This window comes from Arvicanthis niloticus, chromosome 24 (assembly GCF_011762505.2).
Source record: "Arvicanthis niloticus isolate mArvNil1 chromosome 24, mArvNil1.pat.X, whole genome shotgun sequence".
Lineage (NCBI taxonomy): Eukaryota > Metazoa > Chordata > Mammalia > Rodentia > Muridae > Arvicanthis > Arvicanthis niloticus.
In genome coordinates, this window is record NC_133432.1 from 31919038 (window position 1) to 31934647 (window position 15610).

Sequence of the window (15610 nt, forward strand, 5' to 3'; positions counted from 1 at the left end):
GACAGCCTAGGGTGTGGGGATAAGAGCAAAAAAGAGAGGGAGCCATACTCTTGGGAGAATAGAGCAGAGAAGGATCCAGGGAGTAGAGCACAGGACACCTCAAAAGGGCAGGAGGCGCCCTGAAGGAGGAGGACAAGCCTAGAGCATGGGCACTGGCTGGAAGGCAAGAGGGAGCTAGCCAGCACCCAGGGGTGGAAGGCCAGAAGCCCAGAAGACTCAAGAGTTTTATCAATAGTAAGGAGTTAAGAGGATTTGGAGAAGTCAGCCCCTTTCCCCAACTCCCTTCCCTCTGTTTTTATACACCCCCACGCTATAAAGAATCACATCCTGTGGTGCTGGGGCTTAGAGCCTCAACCATGATTTCATAGGGCATAACTCAGCCCATCTCAGGCCCCAAGGGCCTGTGGATAATGCTGTAATTGTTATAGTCAGAGACTGGGCCACAACAGCACTAACGAGCTGGGCTCAGCCAGGCTCCCTCAATGGGACAACTGAACATACAGGTCACAGTAAAGATCAGAAAAGGGAATCTATTCAGTGTGGTTGCATGGAGAATGAAGAGGCCTCGTGGCCTCTCATAGTCATCACTGGGACTCTAACATGAGGTTTAGGTGTAAATAGAGACAGGCACAGTGGGGAAAAGAGACGCATCAGTGGGTAAAATAGCTGCAAATCAGGAGTTTATATAGTCAGGGTCCCTGTAAATGCTGGACAGGCATGGTGGCCCAAGGCATGATGGCTTACCTGTGACCCCAGGACTTGGGAGAAAGAATATCCCAGGACAATATGGAAAGCTAGATTAGTTGACTAGGCAAGCTCTGGATTCCTGCCTTAATATATAAAGAGCAATCAAGGAAGGCACCTGTCATTGACATGGCCTGGTGTGCACACATGCTTGTGCACACCCACATATGCGTGTACAAACCTTGGTTTTGTTTTGTTTTGTTTTGTTTTGTTTTGTTTTGTTTTGCTTTGCTTTGCTTTAAAGAAGTACGAACATCTAAGCAGTTCTGGTCATGCTATGGTTTGAGCTTCGGTCTTGTAAGGTGATGTGATAAGTTTGTCAGAACTGTGTGAGCTCTCTTCCTGGGAGACAAGTTCATTCTCCCTCCAGCTGGCACCTGGGGATTCAGCCTCTTCCATCACGAAGAGTGAGATTCCTGGGGAAATTCCAGTTCTTTGGGGTCTATGACAGCCAAAGGACGGGGAGCATGTGCCTCTTTAGATGATCTTCATTCCTGCCAGGAGAGCTGCATGGGGAACGGAGGGAAGAGAAGCAGAAAGGAGCGTGTGCCTCAGCGGCCTCTCCCCCGACCCCAGTACTGTTTCTCACCTAAACTTGCTGAAGCTTCACAGAAAATAGCCTCCCAAGAAGCAGAACTCTGTCTATCCCATTGATAACATCTTTCCCAAACAGCCAGCAACAGCCTCCAGGCTTCCAGGCAAAGTGCTCAAGCCGTTGTCTAATCAGCCGTCCTAGCGTGTCAAGCCAGGCTGGAATGATGCTGATACACATTCATCTCACCTCCTAAGAGACCGGGTCAAAGGCTGTAGGTATCCCAGGCAGGATGTGAGGGGAGACAAGCACAGTGTCTTGCTGCCTGAGGCCTAGGTCCCAGAGGCTGGAAGCCTGTGCCTTCTGTCACATAGAGAATTACAAGTCTCTGATGATCCTGTTCTTTATCTAGACAGGCAGCCCACCACTGGGGCTGGTTCTTAGCCTAACCACTTGACCTGCCTCCAGGCTGCCAGAGAGTGCCATCTGTGAAACAGCACAGAGCTCTCTCTCTCTCTCTCTCTCTCTCTCTCTCTCTCTCTCTCTCTCTTCCTCTGTCTTTCTCCCCCCTCCCCACATTGGTACTTACAGGTACCCCTAACCTGCCTAGATCAGGTGACTGTGCTTCATGGAGCAGGAAGAGAATCTGGAGAAGGCAGCTTGAAGTCAAGTATTGAAAACAAGTCAGAGGATCTGGGGGATAGCTCAGCACTTGAATGTTTACCTAGAATTTTTCTGGTGTGTATGTTGAATATGTGACTTGCTAGCAGAAGTCCTGCCTATAATCCCCCAGTGAGAGGCTGGGGTGTGGCTCAGTGGTAGAGCCCCTGCCTAGAATCCCCCAGTGAGGGGTTGGGGTATGGCTCAGTGGTAGAGCCCCTGCCTAGAATCCCCCAGTGAGGGGCTGGGGCATGGCTCAGTGATAGAGCACCTGCCTAGAATCCCCCAGTGAGGGGTTGGGGAGGTGGCTCATCAGTAGAGCACTTTCTCTGGATTTGATTGCCAGTGCCATGCATATACATACCCAAAGAACCAACAAAACGAAGACAGTGTGATAAAGAATAAGTCCCCTCCTCAAAGCAAACCCTGTAGCAAAGATTATTTAGACGTACAGGAAAGAAAGAAATTGACATAGAAATGGACCTCAGCTTAGCAAGTAGCACTGCTGTCCTAGCTCCCACCTGAGCAGCAAGCAGCAGAACCCTGGGGGAACCTGGCATCAGGTCCCTCTCTGCCTTGGGTCATCCTGGGGAAAGAGTGGAGGGATAGTTACACCCAACATCAGCAGCAATGTTGTCTCTGGGAAGCATAGATTTCTGGTTGTTTCTTTCTGCCCTTGTTTCGCAGCCAGATCAAGACCCTAGTAGCTTTGGTGTACAGAAGAGACATGGTGTGGAGGTGCTATAGAAGGCACAGTCAGAGACCACAGTCTCTACAGGGACACACAATGGCTGGGGTGGAGGTGTATGTTTGGAGAGGCTGAGGGCCTGCAGGGGCCAGGTCATGGAGGCTAAGCCATGGAGCTTCATCCTGCTGTTCTATGGGGCCACCAGGGTGTTCAGTTTTCCTTTTAGCAAGCTGAGTCAGGCTGCAATGAGGACCTGGGGCCAGATTCCTTCCATCTCCTGAGCTCAGAGTCTTCCGTTCTGACACTGGGGCAGCCTGTGGCTATTTCTGCTTCTCTCACAGTGATTCTGATGTCCACCTTCGGCCCTGGGTGCTAGCCAAGCCATTTCTAGAAGCATGGCCCTGGCTTGGAAAAGTATGTAGACGCTTCTTTGCCCTCTGGCTCTTCAAATCACTAAAGAACTCTCCACCGGCCCCACCCCCACTGCTGGCTGTGGGGTTTACCTTGGCCTGCAGGCTGAGGTGGAAGAATCACTGGGTTTTAAGTTCCCACTGTCCAGTCTTTGCAAGAGCAATGTCCAAGAAAATATCTACTTATTTTTCCTCCACTTAAAAATGATGTTATTTTCCCCTTTGTGTGTGTGTGTGTGTGTGTGTGTGTGTGTGTGTGTGTGTGTGTTCTATCTAGGCAGGCATGTTCACATGCATGTGTGTGAGTGTGGACACCAGAGGTTGACAGAGAGTGTCTTCAATTCTGCTCTCCACTACAGTTTTTTTGAGGCAGGTTCTCTCACTGAGCCTGGAGGTCATTAACCCCACCAGAGTGGTGGGTCAGTAAGCCTCAGATATCCTGTCTTCACCACCTCATTTCCTCAAAGGACTGGAGTTACACATTTACACCTCCACGCTTGGCTTGTCACCTGGGTACTGGAGATCTGAACTCAGTGTTCATGCTTGCACGGCAGGAACGTGACCAATGATGGTGAGAGAGACCTCACCCTGCCCCATCAGCCTTTGCTTCTGAAGGACATCCTCACTTAGACAGGCTTCCCAGCTGACCGTCTTTTTACTACTGGAAAATGTCAAACCTCTTCCTTATCGTAGTATGGAAATCCTACTGTCATTCAAGTAATTGTTCCCAAATGAGTAATAAACTCTGCTCCCGACCTGGTTACTTAAACATTTCTGGGTCAGTTTTCAGAAGGTTAATTATTATGTGAAGCTTTGAACTTGTTACAGTTAAAAGTTATTTTGTAACATTTAGCGTCCCTCAGCTTCTTGGGTTACAGGTTTAGGTCTTTGTCCAAATGTAGGCCAATTTCTGCCCTCACTTCTGAGTACCTTCTTGCATTACACTACTCTTGGGACCCAGACATTTGAGTGTTTGTTCCTTTCTTACTGTCTCATGGGCCTCCAAGACTATTTCTTTCTGACTGTTTTTGGCTACCCAGAGTAAATCTTGTGGCTGTGGCTGTGTTTGCTAAGCTGGTCCTCTGTCATGTCTATCTGGTCCTTGTATTGGAACTTTTTTTTTCTTGGTAATTTTGTGGCTTTTGGTTCTCTAATTTCCTTTGTTTTATTCCAAATTATTATTCTAAGATTCTATTATACTTATTATTATTGATTTAATTATTTAGAAAACAGCCTCTGGCGAAGCCAACTATCTAAGCTTTAGAGTCTCTGCCTAGCTCAGCCACGTGGCCAGAGGCCACGTGGGTGCCACAGCTAGAAACGGCCAGCAAGAAACACCAGCCCTGCCACCCACAAGATGCCAGCATGGGAGATGGCTTTGCTAATCTTCCACGATGTCTCTGCAAGGCTAGGCAGTGGCTGGACCATCCTGCCAACCACACGGGTTCGGTACAGATGAGACTCTGATGCTTAAATTATCCAAAGGCTTATATATTTAGTAATGATCAATAACAAGATGCCCATATAATCAGAGGTGTAACCCAATACCCAACCTAGATATACCAACTACCTTTGACTGCTATAGACAAGCAAACATCAGCCTCCATGTCCCCCTCTCTAGTTATGTGTCCCCCTTAGCTCCTTCTCTTCCTTCTCTTTCTCCTCTCTTTTACTCCTCCTCTTCCTCTCCTTACTCCTCCCATCTTAGCTCCTCCTACATATTATTATTGTCAAGAGAATTTGTTGTTGTTTATTGAAGCATGTTTATGATGACTGGTGTGTGTGTGTGTGTGTGTGTGTGAAGGCCTGAGGTCAAGGCTGAGGTCACTATTATGTGAATCCTTACTGGGCAATCAGATGCTTTCCACCTTGTCTTCTGGCTTAGAACTCATTAAGTAGGCTAGGTTGACTGAATGCTGAGCTACAGTTTGACATCCTCAGGGTTGGGATTGAGTGTGAACCAATGTGCCTGGCTTTGTATGTGACTTCTGGAGATCAAGCTCGGGTCCCCATGATTGTGCTCTTTACGGGCCGAGCCATCTTCTCCTCCCTTGGCTGCTTTGAAGTCCTTGGTAATTTTCACCTCTGCCCCATTTTCAAACCGATGCCTGTTGATTGTTTGATTTGTCTTCTTCTTTTGATTAAGTTATAACTCCCCCAGGCCTTGACAGGACACACGTTTTCATATCCCGTCTTGGACATTTGCGTATTGATTAATAAGATCCCGATTTCACTTTGTTTTTACTTTGGGTATTCTTCTTGCTGGTATTCATGCCTTGGTATACAAGCTGGATAGAGGCATGGACACTGTGTACTCTGCTTCCTGCTCGGGCCTGTCCTTACAGAAGTGCCATACCGACTCCTGATACTTCAGGGCAGACTTGTGAGTAGCAGGCAGCTCGCTTCTTGGCTCTGTTGATAGTTCTCCAATGGCAGTGAGGCCAGGACTTGCTTCATTTCATTGTATCTGACCCAGCCCTAGAAGAAACAGAGAACTGAAGCTCACCCTTAGGTTGTTGCAGAGCATAGCAGAGCAGAGGATAACAGATGCTTGGCTTCCTAGTAGACCATCACCTTAGGATGCTTTGTCCAGAGAGTGTGTGTGTGTGTGTGTGTGTGTGTGTGTGTGTGTGTGCATATGTGTATGTATGTATGTGTTATGTGCATATGCATGTGTGTGCTATGTGAGTGTGTGTGCAGTTGTACATATGCACATGTGTACATGTATATGCATGTATGTATATATGTGTTATGTAAGTGTATCTTTTCACATATGTATGTGTATATGTGTGCATGTTTACATATGCATGTGTGAATGTATGTGCATGTATGAGTGTTATGTAAGTATATGTCTGTACATGTGTATGTGCATGTACGTTGTGTGTGCATATGCACATATTCATGTGTGTGCATGAGTGTGTGCACATGTGTGTTATGTGTGCATGTGTGCACATATGCACATGTGTACATGTGTATGTATATATGTACATGTGTGTGTGATGTAAGTGCATACATGCACATGTGTATGTGCATGTGTGCACATAGGCATGTGTGTGTATGTGTGTACATGTATGTGTGCTATGTGAGTATGTGCATGTGGTGCACAAATGCACAGTGTGTGTGACAATCAGAGGACACCGTTAGGTGTCATTCCTCAGCCACCTTCCACCCTTTTGTTTGAGAAAGTGTCTCTTGTTGGCCCAGAACTGCATCACATAGGCCACTGGCTTCCAGGGCCCTGTCTGCTCTGTTGTAAGAAACATTCTTATCAGAAGTCTTTAGGTGGCCAAACTTGTCGAGACTCTAAACATGCTTGTTTGTCCAACCCCTGGACACTCCCAAGATTTGACTCTGTCTCACTCTTTTCCTTCATGCTGATGGTGAATTAGCCAATCCATCAGATTATGAGGTTGAGCTTCTGCCCATGGAATAAGACACAGTTACCAGCTGTGTTAGAATAAAAGCTCAGTGAAATTTCCACCCTTGTATGCTTGCCAGCCTCTTTGGATCTTGGCACAAGAAACAGTCTCATCTCAGAAAAGAAATTGCTTCGCCTCAGGGTTACTTTTTGCTTTCTTTGCAGCACACTGAGAATATTCCTTTCCAACCCTCCTCCTCTCCCACTCACTGGGACTACAGACATGTGTCTGTGTGTCTGTTTGTCTACATGGGTTCTCGGGATTCAGACTCAGTTCCTTGTGCTTGCAAGGTCAGCACTGTTACTGACTGGTCCCTCTTTGCAGCCCCCAAGTGTTTTCTTCTGCTGTGTGAGAGAGAGGGCTTATGAGGAGTGAGGCTACCCCATCTTGCCCAGAGCAGAACTTCCTCTCTTCTTATCTTCAGACAGGTACAAAGTAGCTCACACCGCAGAGCTGATTTACAAATAAGCTGAGATCTTTATATGCATGAAAGTACACTGGAAAAATGTTTTGCTCATATGATGATGATGGTGGTGGTGGTGGTAGTGATGATGATGGTGATGATGACAATAATAATAATAATAACAATAATAATAATAATACAATAGCAACAACAACAACAAAGGTTGTTACTTCTAAGACTGACATCTAGAAAGATTAGCTTGGGTGGGAAGGGATAAAAGTGGCGTTGTGCCTCCACATTCATCAATCAATTTAATATTGGTGAAAACTAACTTGACATAGGGGTCAGTTCTCTGTTGCCTCTTTCTCCGTTTCTTTTGAGTCTATGGTGACCTTTCTCTTGACAAGCGGTAACCCCAGAGGAAAAGCTGGAGGGAAACAGAGATTAGGTTCATGGCAAGGAGAGAGCAATAAAGTCCCTTTAAAGAGCTCAATAAACCAGGATAATTGAATGGAGTAAGGACCATAGTGAGGTGGGATCTGGGAACAGTCTACTGTCTGGTTTCTAGGAGAGCAATAGAAAATGAAAATGACGCTGGCCTGGGAGACAGAGGAGGAAGGAGACCCTAGAGCTGACAGGGAAAGCCTTCCAGAATGGAGTCTCCACTGTGACTCAGCAGGGGCTGTAGGACAGAGGTTAATATCGGAGCTTTCAATGTCCTAACCAAGATGCTGAGGCTGGGCGAGGGAGGTGGTCCAGCATGTAAAGTGCTTGCTGTGTAAGCAGGGAGACCCAAGTTGGGATCCCCAGCACGGATGTAAAAAACCAAGCATGACAGAGCTCAGCTGTAACCCAGCACTGGTGGCTGTGTGACAGATGATGGGTCCTGGGGGTGCCACAGCCAGACTAGCCTGACTGATGAGTTCCAGGTTCAATGAGAGACCCTGTTTCAAAATATAACGTGGAGAAGGACTGAGGAAAGCACTCAGTGTTGTCCTCCAGCCTCCACATGTTCATACACATGTGAGCACACATGTGCACTCTCACATGCACATACATACATGCATACATCACACACATGCACACAATGCACTCACATGTACACACATACATACACATGCACACACATACACATATACATATACATACGCACGTGCAGTCATACATGCACACACGCACACATGTGTACACACACATATATACACATGCACACACACATACACACATACATATACATACACACGTGCAGTCATACATGCACATACGCACACATGTGTACACACACATACATATACATGCACCCACATGCATCTACACATACACACACAAAGATGCCATGGTCTTATGTGTCATCTGTCCCTCTTATAGGCAGGGAAAGAGTTCTGGAGTGGGTCATGGGTAAGTCTCTGGATCCTCATGAGCTTCAGTTTTTCCTCTTGTAAGAAGCTGGTAAACACTGCAGTTTCCACCAGGTTATTGGAGGGTTGGCAGTAAGCGAGGGTGTGGGTCATTCTGCTGCTCCATATCTACCCAGGTAGAGTCAGTACTAGAGACTCTCAGTCCAGATCAGCATAAACTGTGCTCTAGTAGAAGGTGTTCCCACCTCAATAGCTTGTGTGCCCTGACATCATCATGTCCTCCATTTAGTGGTACACATGGGAAGAACAGGTCAAAGCGCCCCACTCTCTTCATTTCAGCCTCCCGGCTCCTCTTCTCCCTTCCCCAGTGAGCTCCCTAACTAAGCAGGGATCTGCAGTAAGGGCATCAAGTGTGCCTGTGGTGGGGACAGAGAGGAGCTCTGGAGCGGGTCCTGTGTCCCACCACCCTCTCCCTGACCTCTGTCCAGGGAAAGGTAGATTTCCGAGAAGCTCGATGCCCCACAGAACTGGAGCTCAGAAGCCAGGAGAGCAATATCTGCAGTGGTCATGGATGTGTCACAGCTGCCCACTCTGTTCCCACTACAACGCTGTGTGGGAGCCAGCTCCTTCCAGTTTAGGTGAGCCAATGAGGCCTTCGGTTCCATCCTCAGTACTGCAAACGAAACAGCAAATAAAATACAAACAGAGTTCATTTACAAACCTGAATGCTGGCCCAAACTGAGTCCCCTCCCCGCCCCCCAGCTGTAATTTACTGACACGTTTACTGACATGTCAGAGGGACCACAGGAAGGTCCAGGGTGAAACAGACCAGGAGCAGAATGCTCGTGGGTGATCCTTGCCTGGCCTCTCTTTTCTCTTTTTAAGTGGAGTGCTTGCATGTGTGTGTCCACATATGTGTGAGCATATAAATGTGCATGAGTACATGTGTATGTGCATGTGAGTGTGCACGCAAATGTGAGTACACGTGTGGATGCACAAGTGTACTTGTGCCTGTGTGTGTCTGAATGTGTATGTGTGTATGTGTGTGTATGTGTATGTATGTGTGTGTACATATGTATGTGTGTGTGCATGTGTATGTGTGTGTGTCTGAATGTGTATGTGTGTATGTGTGTGTATGTGTATGTATGTGTGTGTACATATGTATGTGTGTGTGTATGTATGTGTGTGCATGTGTATGTGTGTGTGCATGTGTATGTGTATATGTGTGTGTGCATGTGTGTGTATGTGTCTGCATGTGTATGTATGTGTGTGCATATATATGTATGTGTGTGTATATATGTGTGTTTGTGTGTATGTATGTGTGTACGTATGTATGTGTAGGCCAGAGGTTCTGTTCCTCTGTTGTTCTCTGCCTTATAAATAAGAGTCCCCAACTTAGCCCTCCAGACTGGCCAGCAAGTTCCATGGATCCTCCTATAGCTGTCTCCTGTCCTCGTGCTGCGTTATAGACAGGTGCAGCCACACCCTGTTGTAATGTGGGAGCTGGGGATCCAAACTTGGGTCCTAATGCTTGTACAGCAAGAACTTTACTGCCTAAACCATCTCTCTAGCCTTTACTCCCTCCCTCCCCCCCTCAGCTTTCTTCGTTTCCTCTTTCTTTTATCAGACAGGATCTCAGCCCAAGCTGGCCTTGAACTCATGATTTTCCTGCTTCAGTCTCCTAGTGTTGGGATGGCAGGCACATTTCACCAGGATCAGCATCTTCCCAGTTTTCACAGAGACCAGAGGACACAGTGCAGTTGGATCATGAGTGGCCACTGGCATTGTGACATGTGAGAGGGCCAGAAGGGAATGGGTTCCAGCTGTCTTATTGACTATTGATGGCTTGCATAGCAAACTACAACAGCTAGACATGCAGCCCAGGTGGTCAGGTGTGAGTGTGTGTGTGTGTGTGTGTGTGTGTGTGTGTGTGTGGTGTACTTACATGTATATGCACGAGGAGTTATATGTGCATGTGTTTACAGGTTAGAGGTCAATGGTGGGTGTCTTCCTCAGCTGCTCTTTAACTCGTGTTTTAAACAGGGTCTCTCACTGAACGCAGAGCTCATTCATTTTGCTAGACTAGTTGGCCAGCGTGCTCCAGGGAGCTTTACCGGATCCTGGCGTTACAGACACAGCGCTGCAACTGGCTTTTCTGTGCCTACTGAGGATCTAAACTCAGTCAAATGCTTTGCCTTGGAGAGCCACAGGTAGGCAGTTTTGAAAGAGAGCCACAGTCTGAACCTGAGGTGCATGTACATATGTGCCTGTGAGAAGAATAGCCATTTGCATAGGCGCGTATCTTACTTGTCTGTTGGTTCAGATGAATAAGACACAGTCTGCAATCCCGTGTAGACAGAGTCGGAGGTCTCCACACATCAGAGCTGGTCTGACAGGCTGCCAGCTTACAACCTCTGCTCTCTGGAAACAACCCAACAATACTGCGTTTATTAAGTAATAATTCATCTGTTTTCCCATATTTTATTTATCAAAAGACCTCTGTAACTGTCAAGCAGAAGTTCTTATCAGCAGGAACTGACCAGCGGACAAGTGTTACCTTCCAGCCTGATGATAAATCTCGGCCGACCAGGAAACCGTGACATTTTAATTAGCTGGAACATTCTTATCAGCAAGTCTGTCCAGGACATGCCATTTCCCAGTGTTTGTGAACCCCTAATTGGGAATTCCTGACTTGGTCCTCCAGGCCACCTCAGCCACACAGGCCCTTCCTCGTTATTTTACCTTGGCGTCTGCCATTGTATTATTCAACAGACAGTAGTACCATCAGAGCTGAACTCAAATGCTGAATCTAGGAAAAAAAAAAGGAGGTTCTTCATGCTGCAACACTGGCAAGAAATACTGGCAAGAAGGTGTGCACACGTGTGTATGTGCACGTGCACACATGAGCATGTGTATGTGTGTGTACATATGTGTGTGGTCATGCATTCATATGTGCTGTGTGTGGAGGCTACAGATCAATGTTGAATATCTTCCTCTATCACTCTCCACGCTAGTTTTTGAGGCAGTGTCTCTCACTGGACGTAGAGCTCACACTTCCAACTAGACTGACTGGTCAGTGAGCCTCAAAGGTCCTCTTGTGTCCACCTCTCCATTGTTGGGATACACACACACACAGATACACACACACACACACACATATATATACACACACACAGATACATATACATACATACATACATACATATATACATATTCCATATATATGTGTGTATACATATAAAGGATATAGATATAGATATAGATATAGATATAGATATAGATATAGATATAGACACACATATTTTTCCACAGTTTCTAGGTGTGTCTAAACCTTTGACACTGTGACACCATGCTGGTGTCCGCAAAGCTGCCTGGTGAGAGCTGTACTACAGACATGTACACGTACTCATGCACATACACATACATACATACATGCATACATACATATATGCATATATAAATACATATCACATATGCACATACATACCCATATACATACACACATACACACATGTGCACATATACATACACACACATACACACATGTGCACATATACATACACACACATACACACATATGCACACATACACACATACACACACACAAAATGTCAGATAAAGCATAGAATAGGTGGAAAATTGTCTCCTATTCAGGGTCATGTTGAAACTTCAGTATCCTGTAGTGAGGACTGTAACCACACAAAGACAATTATCCTCTGTGTGATATGTCGCTTCAGAAAGCTGGGACTAAACAAAGTAAGAAACTGAGTTTTTTTTCTTTTCTTTTCCTTTCTTTCTTTCTTCTTCTTTTTTTTTTTTAACAACTGGCTTCTCAACACTTTTATCAGATTCAAAATTAAAGGGGTTTCTTGATCCCTGCTTGAATGAGGAACTAATGAGCAAGTCTTGTGTGACAGTGACCAAATACTTGGGGACTACTTAAAGGAAGAAAGATTCATTTTGTTCACAGCTTCCAGGAGTGTCCAAACCTTTGACACTGTGTGACACAATGCTCTTGTCCACAAAGCTCCCTGGTGAGAGCTGCAAAATTATATTCTCATCTATTTTTTCCAATATATTTTTGCATATAAATGTTTTACATGTGTTATATGAACATGTATGTGTGTGCGGATGTATATACTTGTACCTATGTGTACAGAAGCCAGTATCTTTCGCTCATTATTCACCATATTCCTTTGAAACAAGGGGTCTTCTTGGACCCAGGGCAAAGCCGTTGGCTAGCCACATCAACCCCCTGTCTCTGTTCCCTAAGTGCTGTGCTTTCAGATGTGTGCAGCCATGCCCAGCTTTTGGCATGGGTGCTGGGGACTCGAACTCAGATTCTCATGTTTATGCAACAAGCGCTCTTACCCACTGAGCCATCTCCCAGCCTATCATGCTAATGTTCTGAGTAACTTTATGATTTTGAGATGTGGGCCAAAGTTTGGACACACCTTGGTGGATAGCACAGGCCATAGTTACTTGGCCCTATAACGTCATGGCAACTGGGGTGTGTGTTACCTCATGGCAGAGAGAAAGAGAAGGGAGAGAGAGAGAGAGAGAGAGAGAGAGAGAGAGAGAGAGAGAACTTCCAAGGATCTACTCCAGTAACTTATTTCCCTAGACACATCTCATCATATTTCTAAAACCCTTCAAGATGGTATTAGCATCAAGGACCAAACACTTTACATATAAGTCTATGGAAGGCATTTCAAATTTATAATCAAATTTTAGCAAGGCGTAAGTGTTGTGGAAATCGTCCTCATGGATTCCATTTGGAGAGAGGTTGATCATTGCTGCTCTGGTGTTTCTTATCATGGTGGCCTCAGATTAGACTACAGAGAGCTGGGCTCTAGGCAGCCAATCCGATTCCCTGTACTAGGGGCCGATGTGATAATTCAGTGACTGCTTTGCAAACATGAGGACTGGAATTGATCCCCAGAACCCACTTAGACAGCTAGGTGTGATGGTGCACACTTGACTTGATATCTCAGTGCTGAGAAGACAGAGACAGAAGCACCCCAAATTTGTCTCCTAGGAAGAGATTTCTCACATTTCTTGCCCCTTTCCTACTCCTTTGGAGTTAACATTCCCCCCCCCCCCCCACACACACACACGATAAGGGCTGGCACATCTCCAATCTCCTCTGGACATCTCTTCACAAACAACCTCACTCCTGTAATTATCCGTGTGTCTCTACAATGCACTGTAAAGAGACACAAAAGCTTAGGCACTCCAGCACCTTCCCTCCAGACTCAAACCCATGCTCAGGACAAGGAGGTGAAATGGGAGAATGGAGGGGCCACACGGGGAGAGGGGAGACAGCCTGAACAGAACGAGCGTCATCATTCATCTCCCAGAGACCACGTTTAACACACCTCCACTCTGAAACCCCTTTTCTTTAGTCTAGTTGAAAGTTGAGCCTCTGTGTCTTATGAACTGAGAAATCCCAGGAGTCCTCTCCAAACCCCAAACCATAGCTCTTGGAAGACCCCATGGAAGGTATTCTTTTTTTTTTAATTCTTCACAAGAATAATCACAGATTTTGCAAGCAATAACTTAATTTTGAGGGAGCATTGGCTGTGGGGGAGGCTGGTTTTGAATGAGGGTGGATGGGGAAGAAGGGTTTGCAAATAGTGTCCGTGGCAGGAATGAGGGCATTCTAAAAACTCGATGAACCCCTTCCTTCAACCTTGATCAGAGAAACAATGCACCCAAAGATCTGGAATTCCTCATTCCCTTTGAGAATCTCATCCTAGGAGAGGGAAAAAAAAAAAAAAAAAAAAAAAAAAAAAAAAAAAAAAAAAAAAAAAAAAGCCTGCCTGGAAGCCAGCCAGAGGAAAAGTTTGCCTCCTAGGAAGAGATTTCTCACATTTCTGACAAGTCCTCAGACCACCTTGCAGGAGAGACTGGCGCTAAACAATGGTGGGGGTGGGGGTTGGGGCAAATCAGGCTCTGCATTGATATTTAAGCCTAAGCTTCCTGTCAGAACTTGGGGGAGAGGGGAAGTCACCCTGTTCCTCTTTACAATTTGTCCGCATTGGAACAAAAGTCCTCTCTCCGCTTTTCACTGTTGTTTTATGGATTTGTTTGGCCTACCGAGGACGAGGACGGATGGCCAGGCTTAGGTTGTTAGCGGGACTGGGGCCCAGGCTCTGTAGCTACGACCTCTTGTAACATCAAGGAAACTACTTGGTATGAACGGCAACTCTCCAAGTGCCTCAAGGTTAGTCAAAAAGTATTTTGTTTTATGGGACAAATAAACAAAGCTAGCGAGAGCTGAGGAGGAGAGTCAGACTGACAGGAGCAGAGAACAGAGGGTGCAGGAGGCATCTTTGCCTGAGGCCAGCCCGTCCAGGTGAAGAGATCTATAAGGAGCCACAGTCCTGGCTCCCTCTGCGGAGGAATTAATGAGTGTGGTTCCTCGTCATCCGCGGAGACAAGCAGCTGCCCTCGCTGCTTGTGAAGTAGACAATAGGAGTTCGGAAAGTCGGTATAACCTTGTCCTTATACTGGAGGTTCTCAACATGTGGGTCGCGACCCCCTTGGGGGCTGAACAACCCTTTCACAGGGGTCACTTAAAACCATTGGAAAACACAGATATTCACGTTACGTTTCTTAACAGTAGCAAAATTACAGTTATGAAGTAGCAACAAAAATAATTTTATGGTTGAGAGTCACCGCCATATGAAGAACTGACTTGAAGGGGTGTCCCAGTATTGAGAAGGTTGACAAACATTGCTCTGGACAGACAAGGCAACCCAAACATACAGTCTCTGCTCTTCCTTAACCTGCTCGCAACCCTCAGGCGGTGCCTTTCCCGTGGTAGACTCTGGCCTTACATGCTGGGTACTGTTGAAATCCTAAAAGTACCTCCATCGGGGGATCCACCTGACTCGAGGAAGTGGGGAGCTAAGTTTCCTGGATAAGAGAATTCACACATATTTCTGTTTTACACAGTATTTATTGTTCTCTGGATTGTTCTTCACATTTACCCCAAATTCCCCAGGTGTGACTCTTTCCCGAGCAACACAGGTAATTTCATCAATCTGATTCATGTAACAGAAATCCACAGAACTGAGTGGCTTGTTCTATTTTGCAGATGAGGTAAAATATAACACCCAGAGGCCCAGGTTGTAGACCTGGGATTTCAGCCATGGGAGTACCGGCTGGGCCAGAATCTGGGATGCTACACTGGCTACTCTCAGCAACGGGGAGGCACATCTTGTCACCCACAGCTGATGGTTTCTCTTTGTGTGACAGGTGAAGTAGAGACAGGACATAGGTGGAGAGACTGCTTCAGAAAGTAAGCCACTGGAGCTGGGTTTGCACGGACTTACAAATGGACCATTTTCAGGTGGCGTGTCCGCCAGGGCTGGGTAGGTGGCTCACTACA